This window comes from Cryptomeria japonica, chromosome 1 (assembly GCF_030272615.1).
Source record: "Cryptomeria japonica chromosome 1, Sugi_1.0, whole genome shotgun sequence".
Lineage (NCBI taxonomy): Eukaryota > Viridiplantae > Streptophyta > Pinopsida > Cupressales > Cupressaceae > Cryptomeria > Cryptomeria japonica.
Window position 1 is genome coordinate 213,155,337 of NC_081405.1, and position 15,587 is coordinate 213,170,923.

A 15,587-nucleotide genomic window follows, 5' to 3' on the forward strand; every position below is an offset into this window, starting at 1 on the left:
TCTTATTCAGGGTATAGAGGTTACATTGCAGTATTGGGGATGTTTTTTTTTAGTTGCAGGTCTTACTTGTGTCAGGCATGAGTAAATTTTAGACAATATTGTCTCTAGGCATGTATTTCATTGTTACAAATTGAATCCTCAAGGAGGATGGAATTTGTCATTTCTAGGAGATTATTGTGACTGTTTGTAGGTATCCTTCAATGAAGGTTTTAAATTCTGTAATCAGTCATAAATAATGGAATATGCATCCCAGATCTAATGATTTTGTGAAGGAATTGAGTAATGCATTAGTATAAGGTATTGATGCAGGAATATTTTGTAAGGAAAACAAATTTGTAGCTATGATTTGCATTTTGCAGTTCTGTGTGTGACTCCTTTGCCCAATGAACAAGGCACTGGTCTTTGAAAGATTTGGGGATATTTTCAGAGTCACAAATTTAAATAAAATATATTTCCCTTCATGTTTAGGGGTTGTGTTATTTTCATTCCAAGCCTTGTTTCATCTATTATTTATACAGATTTAACCAATCTGTAGTGTGTTTCTAGTTGGTTGGGTTTGTGGAATGATCTATCTGCTTATTGTTTGATGCTGCCATATGTCTATAGCTATTGTATTTAATGCATCAAAAGGGTGTCTACCCTAGGTCTAGCAGAACGTGAAGTGCAGGAGGATCAAGTAGGGTCATATGTTATGTTGTACAAGTCCTGATGTGCTCTATAGATTGAAAATGGCCATTTCATAGAAGGATTGTAGGTGAACTTGGGTTAACCAGATTTGGTGAACAACAGATTGCATGCATAGTTTTAAGTAAACTAGTTAATTGTTTCTACCAGTTTGTGTTTAAAGTGGTATTGTTTTTGTTGTCACTGATTCACCCCCCCCCCCCCGCCCCCCCTCTCAGTGCTTTATAAGTCTATCATACCCATTGTCAGATAATAATTTTGTAGCAAGTATGTGATTACAATTGAGGGGCCTGCACTTGCAGGAAGGCCAACAACCTAGAGCACATTTCTCATCACAAAAGGAGCCTCACTGGCTACATAAAAAAATGAGACAACAATCTATAATAATGAATGAACTGCAATGATAGCATCTCCTACATCAGAGTACAGTTCCAGTTTAGCTCAATATCGGAGGACTAAATCCTCTTACATAAACCAAACTCGATCTCCAATGATCGACTAAATCCTCTGCCTGAATGATTATTACATTATTCGCAAAGATAATCTCATAATCCCATAACCCATATATGATTTACAATGAGATCTTACATGATGAATACTAAGAGGGGGGTGTGAATTACTATACCCAATAACCTTATCAAACACTTAAGCAATTTTACTGGAGACTGGTATAGCCCTTTAAACAACAAACCAGTTAATATGCAAACAATCCAAATAGAAAATAAAGCATTCACCCACAATAATGCAATCACCAAAACACAAGATATTTTGACGTGGAAACCCAAATGGGAAAAAACACGATGAGTAAAACTCACAAGTCTACTATCTGTAGAATAGTAACCAGAGGGGTTAAGGTCAGACCGGTTGTTGGGACTCATTAAATTTGAGTCAAGTTTTGAGCCCCATTTCAAAATTTTGATATTGCATTTTTAGAAAGGCACCTAATCTCATTCAGGTGGCCTAGTTAGAGACAGAATGTTTGTTCCAGGATATTTTTGGTATAAATGACAAGCTATGTTTCTAGTTTCAAGCTCCTGCCAATCCGTTTGATTGGTTTTCAAAAGGGTTTCTTGAGCCACCTGTTTCAGTGTTCCGTACTTTCATTGCTAAATCAATTAATGTAGCTATTTTCATGAGCGCACCATTTGCACCCAGTCATCCTTTTGGTTGAACTAAGTATTCAAAGATTTTATACATACTTCAAGGAACCTATGTCTCAGATTTGAGGGTCTACGGAGATCATCTAATATTTTTAAGAAAGGCATTATGAGTTGTCTGCGCATTGACTTCATCAGGTTTGTAGTGCCGACAAAGCCAGTTGGTCATTCTTGACAATTAATATCTCTTCACTCGGGATTTGTCTTGAAAAAACATTTGGTAGAGTTCATGCTTGTATATCAGAGTACACTCTTGTTAGATGGCGTTGTCCAGAAAGGTGTTTTGACAAGTTTGAAAATTACGTCTTTGCAATTAAATGCAAAAATGTGGCGCAGGCGCCTAAAAGTTGCAAAACTCGGTTTGATGATCTGAAAATGGTGTCAATCGATTCCAGAGATATGTTTAAGGTTCGTGAGACATTTCAAAGGTCTGTTGCATGAAAACAAAAAAAATTTAGTCGGACCCACTTTGGGGCCCGACCTGGTTCATGCTCACAGATTGATTTTACTGGTGACTTAGTTCACTAAGAGATTTTCAGAATATCTAAATTTGGATTTTGATTATGAGACATGTTATAAGAGTGATGATGATAAAATTCATCTCTTGTGTAGTAGAAATAAAGAGGCACATTTACTAAACCAAATTGCAAATTGGCAGTTAATAAAGGAGGCATTATAAACTTTCAATGCAAATGCTGCCAGGTGTACTTCCTGATTTGCAAGGCAGCCAACAATCCCTCCTCTGTGTGGCAAGTGAAAGAGCAAAACTTCTAATCAAATAAAAATTAGTAAATATACCTGTCCTCCCTATGTGTGGTGTTGAAAGGGGGTTTTAAAATCTTTAAAAAAAATGCAGTCTGGCAGATATAATGCCAATAATCTTCTCTGCTAGAGCAAATGAAGATAATAGCAAATTAAGATAGCAGCAAATGAAGGTAATAGAAAATTAAGATAGCAGCAAATGAAGGTAATAGCAAATTAAGATAGCAGCCAATTAAGACAATAGCAAATGCAATTGACATTAAAAACTAGATTCCTCCCCTCTACATGGTTTGGTTTTTAAACTTCAGCCATTGAAATAATAGCAAAGTGCAGGCTGCATGGTTGACTAGAACAAGCAAACTCTCAAATGAATGCACATTGGCAGGCATAAAGCTCTGCGTGGGGTATTCTAAAGTCTCCCTATGTGGTAGAGGACAAGGCAATAACTCCAATGGATATTGACTTTGGCAGCAAGCTCCTTCCTACCACATGATGGCTAGACTTGAAGGGCTACAACTTTCAAACAAGGTAGAGATCTCCCTCCCTGTTGTACGTGGTGGGTATGGGTAAAGTTTTAAAAGGTTTTCAAATCAATTCTATTAGTAGGTTTGCAGCCCCCCTCCTACATGGTTAATGAAATGGGCATTTAAAAGTTAAATTAAATGCAATGACTGGTGAAAAGCCCAAATTTGATTAGCTTTGCCACCAAATTTCCTCCCTGCTCTGTTGTGGATTCTTGGGAGGCAATTTGAAACAATGAAAATTGTATTTGGCAGGTGTATATGTCAAAGAATGTAGATTGGGGCAAACACGTGGTGTTTGGCAACTATTTATCCTTCAGTAAAATGCATTGGCAGGTGTTTAAGGCAAGTCTGATGTGCTCTCTCCTTGCCCCTTCCTGGTATGGGTAAATTTTTGAACCTTTCATTGCCAGCCATTAGCAAGTCACCATTAAAAGCTTCACAAAATGCGTAGTTCCAAGCAAGACCATTATCCTACATTTGCTGGGGAGTGGAAAATTTTGATATTTAAAAGCAAATCTTCACACATCTATAATGTCAAAGCTCAAAGGCTTTTGACACAAGTGCCGGTTGGGCCCCAGGTGGACCCCACACACATGAGCATGCTTCCTAAGGTGACCAAAGAGGCTGAGTGGCAACCAAGTGGACCCCACGCGTGCACGGATCCTGAGGCAGGCAACTTTTGCAGAGATAGGGTAGCTTAAAGAGTGAGCAGGTTCCATGAAGATCGACAGTCGGCATTGATTCACAAGCCAAAGATGCATGTCGGTTAAACCCTATGAAATACCGGATAAGCTTTGTAAAATGGTGAAGGGTTAAAGAGCATGCAAATTCAATATGATCTAATGATGTGCGTGATTTCGGAGCTCGAAGATGCACGTCTGTTAGCCATTACGAAATGGAGAAAGGCAGGGGGTAGGTCCAAGTGGATGTCCAGCTTGCGACTCCCGCTGAGGTGTCACTGAGGTGGCGATGAGGTGGTGATGAGGTGGCTAACAAGCAAGCAGATGGGTGGCATACAATGGCAGTGACGAGGCAGTGAGGTGGCAGATTGATGATGTGGCATCCAAGGTGGCACCCAGTGGACCCTATCGACGAATCACAAACTGCCATGTGGCAGGGTGTTAGGCCAAAAATTAGAGAAAAATGGATGAAAAATCAAATTTAAATGTATAGTGCAAACTATATAGAAAATCCAAAAATTTAAATGATGTGCACATATCCAAGTTTAATTCGTTCAGAGGTTCATTTTTTCCCAAAATACCAAGTATCATATATCACTGGAAATCTCTCAGGATGAGGAATGCAATTATGAAGTTTGTTTTACCAAATATGGGATATTTAGAGAGTAGTTTCCATGGGAAAGAGGAAGAAAATGAATTTCAGTTGGAGAAAAGAGACACTTGGCAATTTCAGTTGCACACCAAATCTTTTTCCCTCTCCTTATTCTGATTTTCTTCTCATTGTAAGGGTTCCAGAATTCTAGGAGGAAGTGCTCCAGTTTTCATGGCTTCCATTTCTGAACTTCTTGATCCAAACTTGTAAAATTCTATGGATCTTTTCAGGGTATAGAGGTTACATTGCAGGATGGCAGATTGTTGTCTAGTTGCAGATCTTACTTATGTCAAGCATGAGTGATTTCCCACAATATTGTCTCTGTGTATGTATTTCATTATTATGAATTGAATCCTCAAGGAGGATGAAATTTTTCAATTTCAAGTAGGTTGTGTGATTTCTTGTGGGTATCCTTCAATGAAGGTTTTAAACTCTATAATCAGTCATGAATAAATGAAATATGTGTCCCAGATCTGATGATTTTGTAAATAAATTGAGTAATGCATTAGTATAAGGTATTAATGCAGGAATATTGTTTAAGGAGAACCAGTTTGTGACTAGGATGCACATTTGCAATTCTGTGTGTGACTCTATTGCTCAATGAACAAGGCACTGGTCTTGCAGATTTGGGGATAGTTTCAGATCAACAATTTTAAAGACAAATCTTTTTCCCTTTGTGTTTAGGGGTTGTGTTCTTTCATTCCAAGCTCTTTTTCATCTGTTGTTTATACAGATTTAGCCAATCTATAATGTGTTTCTAAATTTGGTGAGTTTGTGAAATGATCTATCTGCTTATTGTTGATGTAGTCATGTGTCTGTAACTGTTGTATTTAAATGCATCAAAAGGGTGTCCCCCCTAGGTCTAGTAGAACCTGAAGTGCAGGAGGATCAATTAGTGTCCTATGTTATGTTGTCCAAGCTCTGATGTGTTTCATAGACTGAAATTGGCCATTTCATAGAAGGATAGCAGGTGTACTTGGGTTAATCATTTTTTTATGAACAACAAAAATGGCGACTCTGTTGGGGAACTAATGGATTTGAATGTTTTATTGATAAGGATAGAAGTTGAATGTATTCCTCATCCTGTCAATTTCATATCCAGCCAATTTGTCTATTGTATATGCACAAAGTTGAAAATGATTTTATGGTGAAGAGAATGTTCCTTATTCTGGATCTATAGAATGATATGTTTGTCATGTCATATTTTATAAAAGAGTAATAGTAAATTCATGTTGTTGAGTTGTGAGCAAGTCCTTGTAGTTGTATGCAAACATTTCCCCAATTCCTTATTTGGGTGGTGACTCTCTGGTTCATACCAGTGTTGAATGTCCTTGCCATTAGTATTGCATAAGGTTTTTATGGTTTGATGTATAGTGCAGAGATATGAGCTATCACTGCTAATGCAGATTTACAGATAAATTATTCATCGTAAAAATTTTATAAAAGGTGTAGTAGCAAGATACACATATATTTGGTGTTATTTTCCCAAATCCATATGTTTGTGGCCTGGAAGAGTGTTGGTTGCAGCAAGATTAAAGGAGAAAGTAGAGAATTGAATTTGTCATTGAATGACATTCTACTATTCAAAATGTCCTCTATGCAAGAGGTGGCAACTCTGAGGTAAAAGACCATGCTGAAAGTGGAAGTTAATCTTCAGATCTACATGAGTTTATAGTTGCAAACACCCAGGTATTTTTAGAAGTTTCAATGCAAGACATTTGTTCTAAAAATTTGAATGTGTAAAATAGTTTTCCCATTAAGTGAACAACACGGGTAAGAGGGAAAGAGAGGATTTACAAACTTATTTGCATATCTATTTTGCTGAATATCTAGTATATATGTTCTTCCATAGTATGCAAATTTGAAGAAAGTTTTGTGTCAAGAAATGTTATGAATAGATTTGAATGAGGATATGTGCTTAAAGTGTTTCATTATTCAACTAAAGGTTGTGCAATTATTTGTAGAAAGTAAGAAGAAATGAGTAGTGAATTTTTTCAGCCTTGTGTATTTCCACATATGACCATGCCTCGTGAAGTGTCACAGCCATGTAATAGGAAAAGTTTCAGTATGAAGTATTATACTGCTCTAAATTTCAAAGATATTTCGGGTTACCCAAATCCCATACCCATAGAAATTAGAAAGTATTTGCCCATATTTAGTGGGAAGAAATCAAAATCAGCATGTCAACATGCTAAAAGATTTTTAGATTTGATGGGAGCATTTGAAATTTGTCAAGAAGATGTGTGCATGAAGTTATTCATCCAAACACTGAAAGAGGATGCAAGGGATTGGTTCTCTTTTTTGCCGGCAGATTGTATTTCCTCATGGGAAGAATTAATTTCAGATTTCATAGACCAATTTGCTGAAAAGGTGAGTGATTATGATTTGTTGAAAGAATTCAAGTATATACAGATCAAGGAAGATGAATTGGTATCAACATTTAATATCAAGTTTTCACAAATATTGTCTAAAATTTCCAAAAAGTATAAGTTTGATGATAAAGTATGTCTAGATATTTATATGAGTTCTTTTGACAAGAAGATAGGTTTCTTATTGAGAAACAAAGAACCCAAATCTTTGTATGAAGCCTTTAACACAGCTAGGGACATTGAAGATAATTTGAAATTTGGGATAGCCAAGAGATTTGTGTCTGTTGTTGTTTCTTATCAAAGCACCTTCAATGGTGAAGTACCATGTGAAGCTGAGCAAATCATTCCTTGTCAAAATATGTCGAGATTTGCATATCCTAGTAGTTTTGCTGATATATGTGATTCAAAGTTAAATGAGAGTCAAGAATCTCTGCTGTCAATGCCAGTTGTCTCTCATAGTAATGATGGAATGATCAGTGGGAAATGTTGTGATAATGCTAATACAGAGATAGATTTGTATAAAGGATATGTACCATTTGATTTGTATGTCGGTTATGCTGATAATGTGACTGCAAATTATCAAGTAAATCATGTATCTCCCAAGGGTAATAATAATGAAGTTAATGAGGATGATAATCATTGGTCTTTACATGCTACTGATGTATTTAATGTTGAAATACCAAATACCGAGGGATCACCAAGTGTTGCTGATTATGCAAGTGAAAATGTGCAATATGATGTAAATAAGATTTTGTTTAAGTCTGATAAAGCTGAAAATGAAATTGCGGATGATGGTGATAGTGTTTTCAATGCAAGTATACCCAGTGATGAATGTGTTTCAAAATGGAGTGGTGCTGCTAATTATGAGGATACTGAGTTTGATTCTCAGCACCTTGAACGTATACAAATGAACAATGAAGATCATTTTTAGAATGTGAGTGATCTTGGCACGAGTTATTCATTTTCTTTTGATCAGCAAATGAATGCTAGTCATGCAGCTGATGATGGTTGTGAGAATTCTTATTATTCATCTTGTGAAGATGATATAAGAGGGGAGACCAAGTTATATACTTCAGTCATGAATCTGAAAACAAAAGTATTTTTGAAGATAAAAATATATGTGATAGTGCGGATAATGTTTTATTTTTAGATTTAAATGAACCCATATTTGAATGTTTTTAGAATTTGAAGTACCATGAAGAGAATGTGAATGTTGATAGTATGCTTGAACCGGATATGGAGTTCTTTGCCTTTGATATTAATGTTCATGGTGCTGATCTCATTGATGAAAATGTTGAAGTTTCCCCTTGTGTTGAACAAGTTTGTAATGCTGATGTAGTTCCGAACAGCAGTAGCATGTGTTGCAAAATTTTACTTCATGATGAAGATAAGAGGCATGGGTTGTGTGATGACTACTTCAGACCACAAATGGAATTTTTTCAGGTGGATGTAAGTCTGAATGAGAAAGACTTAGCTGAGGATTTGCTTCAGCCAAAGGTATGCATTCTTTTCCATGAATGGGATATTAAGGATGCGGATGTGTTGAGTTTGATAAACAAGGATAGTATAGAATGTGATCAACATAGTGAAGTGCCACATTTGGATCAAAATATTTATGTTCCTTGTTTGCATCAATTGGTTAGTTATGCCCCTAATTTTATGAATTTAAATGATAACAAGGTGAGTGTTGATGAGTGCTACAATGTTGAGATTGAATGCTTTATTTTTGAAGTTCAACATGTTGATGCCTTTGCAAATGATAGAATTGATTGGGATAGTGAAGTGTATTGCAGCTTGTGGGAAGGCCTCTATAGTGAGTTGTCTCATGGTTTTACTCTTGTTGAAGTAGTGTGTGATTACAAAGTTCAAAATCAGGCCAAAGATATGCACACTAGCTATTATAGTAATGAGATGAAAGAGGTTGATTATAAGGATTATGCTCAGTTGTTGTTGAAAGTTTCCTTTGTTTGGATCATGATATCAGGTGATGAGAATCAGATTTTTGACAAAGGTAAATACTGAGGAAAGTGGAGCAGTTTATATTCAGTTGTCAGTATGTTTGTATGTCTTGTATAGTTGCTTTGCTTCAGTTGTGTGGTTTTCAATAAAGTGCCCTGTTGTTTGGGTTGAATAAGGAGCCCTTTGTTTTTGAGAAGAGAAGAGAGATGTTTTCCTTCTTTTGGGTGGTCTGCTCTGCCATAGATTCTAAATTCTTATGTTGATCTCGCAATCAACCATCCCCAGTTAGAGCCACTATTGGGACTCATTAAATTTGAGTCAAGTTTTGAGCCCCATTTCAAAATTTTGATATTGCATTTTCAAAAAGGCACCTAATCTCATTCAGGTGGCCTAGTTAGAGAGAGGGTAAAATGGAGCCAGTTTATTTTCAAGGGGTAAGGCTTGGGAAGCATGTCCTATACCTTTCATTTGGCCTATGCAATAATGTGCAACTTTCAGATTTCAGTTTGGATAAATTTATCAGGTACCCATTTCAAGGGGTGAGCTAAAAGTGCATTTTAGGTGCAAATGCAGATTTTACCAAGTAGCCTACTTTGATTGTTTATACCTTTTACCCTGTTGATCATCATGGTAAAATTGAAAATGGATTCAATTATATGCATAAATGTGAGTTAGCATGCAAATTTTCAATTCTTTATGAATCCATTTGCTCAATTTTCAAAGCTCAATCTGTTTGCAGTTTCTATGGTTTGACAAGTCCCTGTTTCAGCTCCTAGTCGGAGCCCTGTTTTGCATAAGTGTAAAAGTTGCCTCAGTAAGTGTCATGATAGGATGTTTATTCTGGGATATTTGACAAGCTATGTTTCCAGTTTCAAGCTCTTGCCAATCCGTTTGATCGGTTTTCAAAAGGGTTTCTTGAGCCATTTGTTTCAGTGTTCCATACTTTCATTGCTATATTAGTTAATGTAGCTATTTTCATGAGCGCACCATTTACACCTAGTCATCCTTTGGTCGAACTGAGTATTCAAAGATTTGATACATACTTCAAGGTACCTATGTCTCATATTTGAGGGCCTATAGAGATCGTCTGATATTTTTAAGAAAGGCATCATGAGTTACCTGCGCATTGACTTCATGAGGTCCACAGTGCCGACAAAGCCAGTTGGTCATTTTTGACAATTAATATCTCATCACTCAGGATTCATCTTGAAAAACCATTAGGGATAGTTCATGCTTGTATATCAGAGTACATGCTTGTCAGATGGCGTGGTCCAGAAAGGTGTTTTGGCTAGTTTGAAAATTACGTTTTTGCGATTAAATGCGAAAATGTGGCACAGGCACCTGAAACTCGCAAAACTCTGTTTGATGATCCGAAAATGGTGCTGATCGATTCCAGAGGTATGTTTAAGGTTCTTGAGACATTTCAAAGGTCTGTTGCATGAAAACAAAAAAAATTTTAGTCGGACCCACTTTGGGGTCCGACCTGGCTCATGCTCGCGGATTGATTTTATTGGCAACTTGGTTCACTAAGAGATTTTTAGAATATATAAATTTGGATTTTGATTATGAGACATGTTATAAGAGTGATGATGATAAAATTCATCTCCTGTGTAGTCAAAATAAAGAGGCACATTTACTAAACCAAATTGCAAATTGGTAGCTAACAAAGGAGGCATTATAAACTTTCAATGCAAATGCTGGTAGGTGTAATTCCAGATTTACAAGGCAGCCAACAATCCCTCCTCTGTGTGGCAAGTGAAAGAGAAAAACTTCCAATCAAATGAAAATTATTAAATGTACCAATCCTCCCTGTGTGTGGTGTTGAAAGGGGGTTTTAAAATCTTTAAAACAAATGCACTCTGGCAGATGTAATGCCAATAATCTTCTCTGTTAGAGCAAATGAAGATAATAGCAAATTAAGATAGCAGCAAATGAAGGTAATAGAAAATTAAGATAGCAGCAAATGAAGGTAATAGAAAATTAAGATAGCAGCAAATGAAGGTAATAACAAATTAAGATAGCAACCAATTAAGACAATAGCAAATGCAATTGACATTAAAACTAGATTCCTCCCCTCTACGTGGTTTGGTTTTTAAACTTTAGCCATTGAAATAATAGCAAAGTGCAGGTTGTGTGGTTGACTAGAGCAAGGAAACTCTCAAATGAATGTACATTGGTAGGAATAAAGCTCTCTGTGGGGTTTTCTAAAGTCTCCCTGGCAGTAGTCTCCCTACGTGGTAGAGGACAAGGCAATAACTCCAATGGAAAATGACTTTGGTAGCAAGCTCCTTCCTGCCACATGATGGCTGGAGTTGAAGGGCTGCAACTTTCAAACAAGGTGGAGATCTCCCTCCTTGTTGTGCGTGGTGGGTATGGGTAAAGTTTTAAAAGGTTTTCAAATCAATGCTATTAGCAGGTTTGCAGCCCCTCTCCTGTGTGGTTAATGAAATGGGCATTTAAAAGTTAAATTAAATGCAATGTCTGGTGAAAAGCCCAAATTTTATTATCTTTGCCACCAAATTTCCTCCCTGCTCTGCCATGGATTCTTGGGAGGCAATTTGAAACAATGAAAATTGTATTTAGCAGGTGTATATGTTAAAGAAAGTAGATTGGGGCAAACACATGGTGTTTGGCAGCCATTTATCCTTCAGTAAAATGCATTGGCAGGTGTTTAAGCCAAGTCTCACATGCTCTTTCCTTGCCCCTGCGTGGTATGGGTAATGTTTTGAACCTTTCATTGCAAGCCATTGACAAGTCGCCATTAAAAGCTTCACAAAATGCACAGTTCCAAGCAAGACCATTATCCCACATTTGTTGGGGACTAAGAAATTTTGATATTTAAAAGCAAAGCTTTGCACATCTATAATGTCAAAGCTCAAAGGCTTTTGAAACAAGGTCTCGGTTGGGCCCCAAGCAGAACCCACGTGCATGAGCACGCTTCTCAAGGTGACCAAAGAGGCCAAGTGGCCACCATGTGGACCCCATGTAGGCACAGATCCCGAGGCAAGTGAGTTTTGCAGAGAAAGGGCAGCTTAAAGAGTGAGAAGGTTCCATGAAGATCAATGGTCAGTGTTGATTTGCAAGCCAAAGAAGCATGTTGGTTAAACCCTGCGAAATACTGGATAAGCTTCGCAAAATGGCGAGGGGTTAAAGAACATGCAGATTCAAGATGATCTGACAGAGCGTGTGATTTTGGAGCCCGAATATGCAAGTCCATTAGCCACTATGAAATGGTGAAAGACAAGTGGCAGGTCCAGGTGGAGGTCTAGCTCGCGGGTCCTGCTGAGGTGTCGTTGAGGTGGCGATGAGGTGGCCGACAAGCAAGCAGATGGGTGGCGTATAGTGGCAATGACGAGGTAGTGAGATGGTGGATTGATGAGGTGTCATTCAAGGTGGCACCTAGTGGACCCTATCGGTGAATCAGAGACTGCCACGTGGTGGGGCGTCAGGCCAAAAATAAGAGAAAAGTGGATGAAAAATCAAATTTAAATGTATAGTGCAAACTATATAGAAAATCCAAAAATTTAAATGATGTGCACATATCCAAGTTGAATTCACCCACAGGCTCATTTTTGCCCAAACTACCAAGTATCATATATCACTGGAAAGCTCTTGGGATGACGAATGTAGTTATGAGGTTTGTGTTAACAAATATGGGATATTTAGAGAGACGTTTACAAGGGAAAGAGGAAGAAAATGAATTTCAATTGCAGAAAAGAGACACTTGGCAATTTCAGTTGCAGACCAAATCTTTTTCCATCTCCTTATTCTGATTTTCTTCTCATTATAAGGGTTCCAGAATTCTAGGAGGAAGTGCTCCAATTTTCATGGCTTCCATTTTTGAACTTCTTGATCCAAACTTGTAAAATTCTATGGATCCTTTTAGGGTATAGAGGTTACATTGCAGGATGGCAGATTGTTGTCTAGTTGTAGATCTTACTTGTGTCAAGCATGAGTAATTTCCCACAATATTGTCTCTATGTATGTATTTCATTATTATGAATTAAATCCTCAAGGAGGATGAAATTTGTCAATTTCAAGGAGGTTTTGATTGCTTGTGGGTATCATTCAATGAAGGTTTTAAACTCTGTAATTAGTCATGAATAAATGAAATATGTGTCCCAAATCTGATGATTTTGTGAATAAATTGAGTAATGCATTAGTATAAGGTATTAATGCAGGAATATTGTTTAAGGAGAACCAATTTGTGACTAGGATGCACATTTGTAGTTCTGTTTTTGACTCTATTGCTCAATGAACAAGGCACTGGTCTTGCAGATTTGGGGATAGTTTCAGATCCATAATTTTAAAGACAAATCTTTTTCCCTTTGTGTTTAGGGGTTGTGTTCTTTCATTCCAAGCTCTTTTTCATCTGTTGTTTATATAGATTTAGCCAATCTGTAATGTGTTTCTAAATTTGGTGAGTTTGTGGAATGATCTATCTGCTTATTGTTGTTGCAATCATATGTCTGTAATTGTTGTATTTAAATGCATCAAAAGGGTGTCCCACCTAGGTCTAGCAGAACTTGAAGTGTAGGAGGATCAATTAGGGTCCTATGTTATGTTGTCCAAGCCCTGATGTGTTTCATAGACTAAAATTGGCCATTTCATAGAAGGATAGCAGGTGTACTTGGGTTAATCATTTTTCATGAACAACACCAGTTAAGGCCTTACAATGTTCTTCACCAGAACAGATCCTATTAGGAATCCTAATCTCTGTTAGGAGATAACTCTTGTTAAACACTACCGTGTTAAAGGGTTTCAGATCCACAACTGTGAAACACCTCGTTAGAGGATTTACAACAGGCTTAACTGAGCTTACCCGGTTAAGGGTTTCTGACTTGTCGAAGAGATTAGTAATCAACAAGTAAGTGATCTAGAAAGTAGCACAAAATGCTTAGTTAGATCCTTGATTGCTCTTTGTTACGATAGTTCTAATACTTAATATAAGTGCAGATCCAATAGCCTACAAGATGAGAGGGGGGGGTGAATCATACAAACTTAATCATCCATAAAAACATCATATTCAACCTCGGTAACATATATATCAGTAATATAACCAAAACCGTTAAACATGCAAACTTAAAAGCATATGAACAATATAAACCTCATAACACCAGATTTAACGTGGAAACCCAAATAGGGAAAAACCACTGTGGGATTTCAGACCTACTAATAAATATACTCTTCTAGAGTATGCTCTGTTAAAAGCAAATCCTGTTAAAGATTACAAACACATTTCTAGATGTGACCTGGTTAAGGGATTTCCCTCAGATCTGTTAGGATCTTCACTTTGTTAGAAGTTACCTTGTTAAAGGATTTCAAACACTCAATCAGAATGTCACCTTGTAAGAGGGTTTACATATAAGATTGTTAAGTCCACTCGGTTAAGAGATTTTCTATCACTTTCACAAAATAACAATAATAAAAATCTATCTGCAGCTTCACATCTAAAATGCTAAAGCAGATTCCTATTTGTTCAATACAATCTGGACATAGAACTAATCTTGTCTATCTGTTGGGCTTCTATACTCTGTTATTCTAACAGGTCTTCAAGGTTCTGTGCTCAGTAATCACTATGTAGCATCCCTATGCATACACTTGCCCGCATACATTATTTATCAACAGTTTCCTATTTGTAAACAATTAGGTAACCGCTTAATCTCCTTGATCACATTTCCCATGATCAATCATAGCCATCAAATCTTCAATCTTGTCTAGGTTCAATGCATCTTTCGATCTGAAAATGTTTTACCCTGCCTTGGAACTTGCATAATAGTCTTGGAACTTGTGCCAAGGTATTGCGGTTCAATCTGAGCTATAGATCTTCATGCCGACTTTCCATTGCCTTAGATTTGTTAACAAACTTCTTCCACGGCTCACCAATCATTTGATCTGCTCTAGCTCATCAGCTTCCTTCATTAAATACTGTATGTAAACATTTAATGCATTCTGTTATAGCTTAGTTATAACTCGGTAACAACTCAGTGAATACTAAACTCGACTCGGTAGACATTCCGCCTTCGGTAACCGATAGTGATAACCGTAGGGTTTACCAACTAGGTTCCTTAGGGTTTACCGACTAGGTTCTTTGCTTGATAACATAGTATAGTATTAACCTTTACAATTTACAACATATGTATGATGTTAAAACAATCTAAAACATCATGATCTCATCATTGTCTGACTCGGTAGTAGTTGCCCATTGAATACCTTATTCATCCCCTTATTCATCATATTCTTTCCTGTGTCTTTTACTGACATATTTATAATCTTCATATCATACTTCTCAAGATATGGCAACATCATACTAAATTAGAAAATCAATTTCCTGACATCAATGACAAAATAATAATATCAAGATAGTAAAACATCTTTAATCAGTTATATCCATAATCATCAACAACCTTCTCAATATCCTTAAGAAATGCCAACAATCTTTCATTTTCTGTTATAATGCAATATTGCCAACAATCTCCCCCTTTGGCATTGATGGCAAAACCAATTGATTTGACCTTAATATATTCAGATTGCTGTGATTCTGAAATGCTGAAATGCTCTCCCCCATACATTAGACTTCTCCTAATTTCTTTAGTCTTCTTCCCAATCTATAGTCTGCTTAGTTTTCTCTTAGTCTTCTCCCTTGATAGGTCTTCTCTCAGTCTTCTCCCCCTTTGTAGGTCTTTCTCCCCCTTTGTAGGTCTTCTCCCCCTTTGACAACAATGCCAAAAAGTAAAAAACTAAAACATAATTTCTTTCTGTGAGAAGTGATTTCCGGCTATTGTGTATCAACTGAGTCT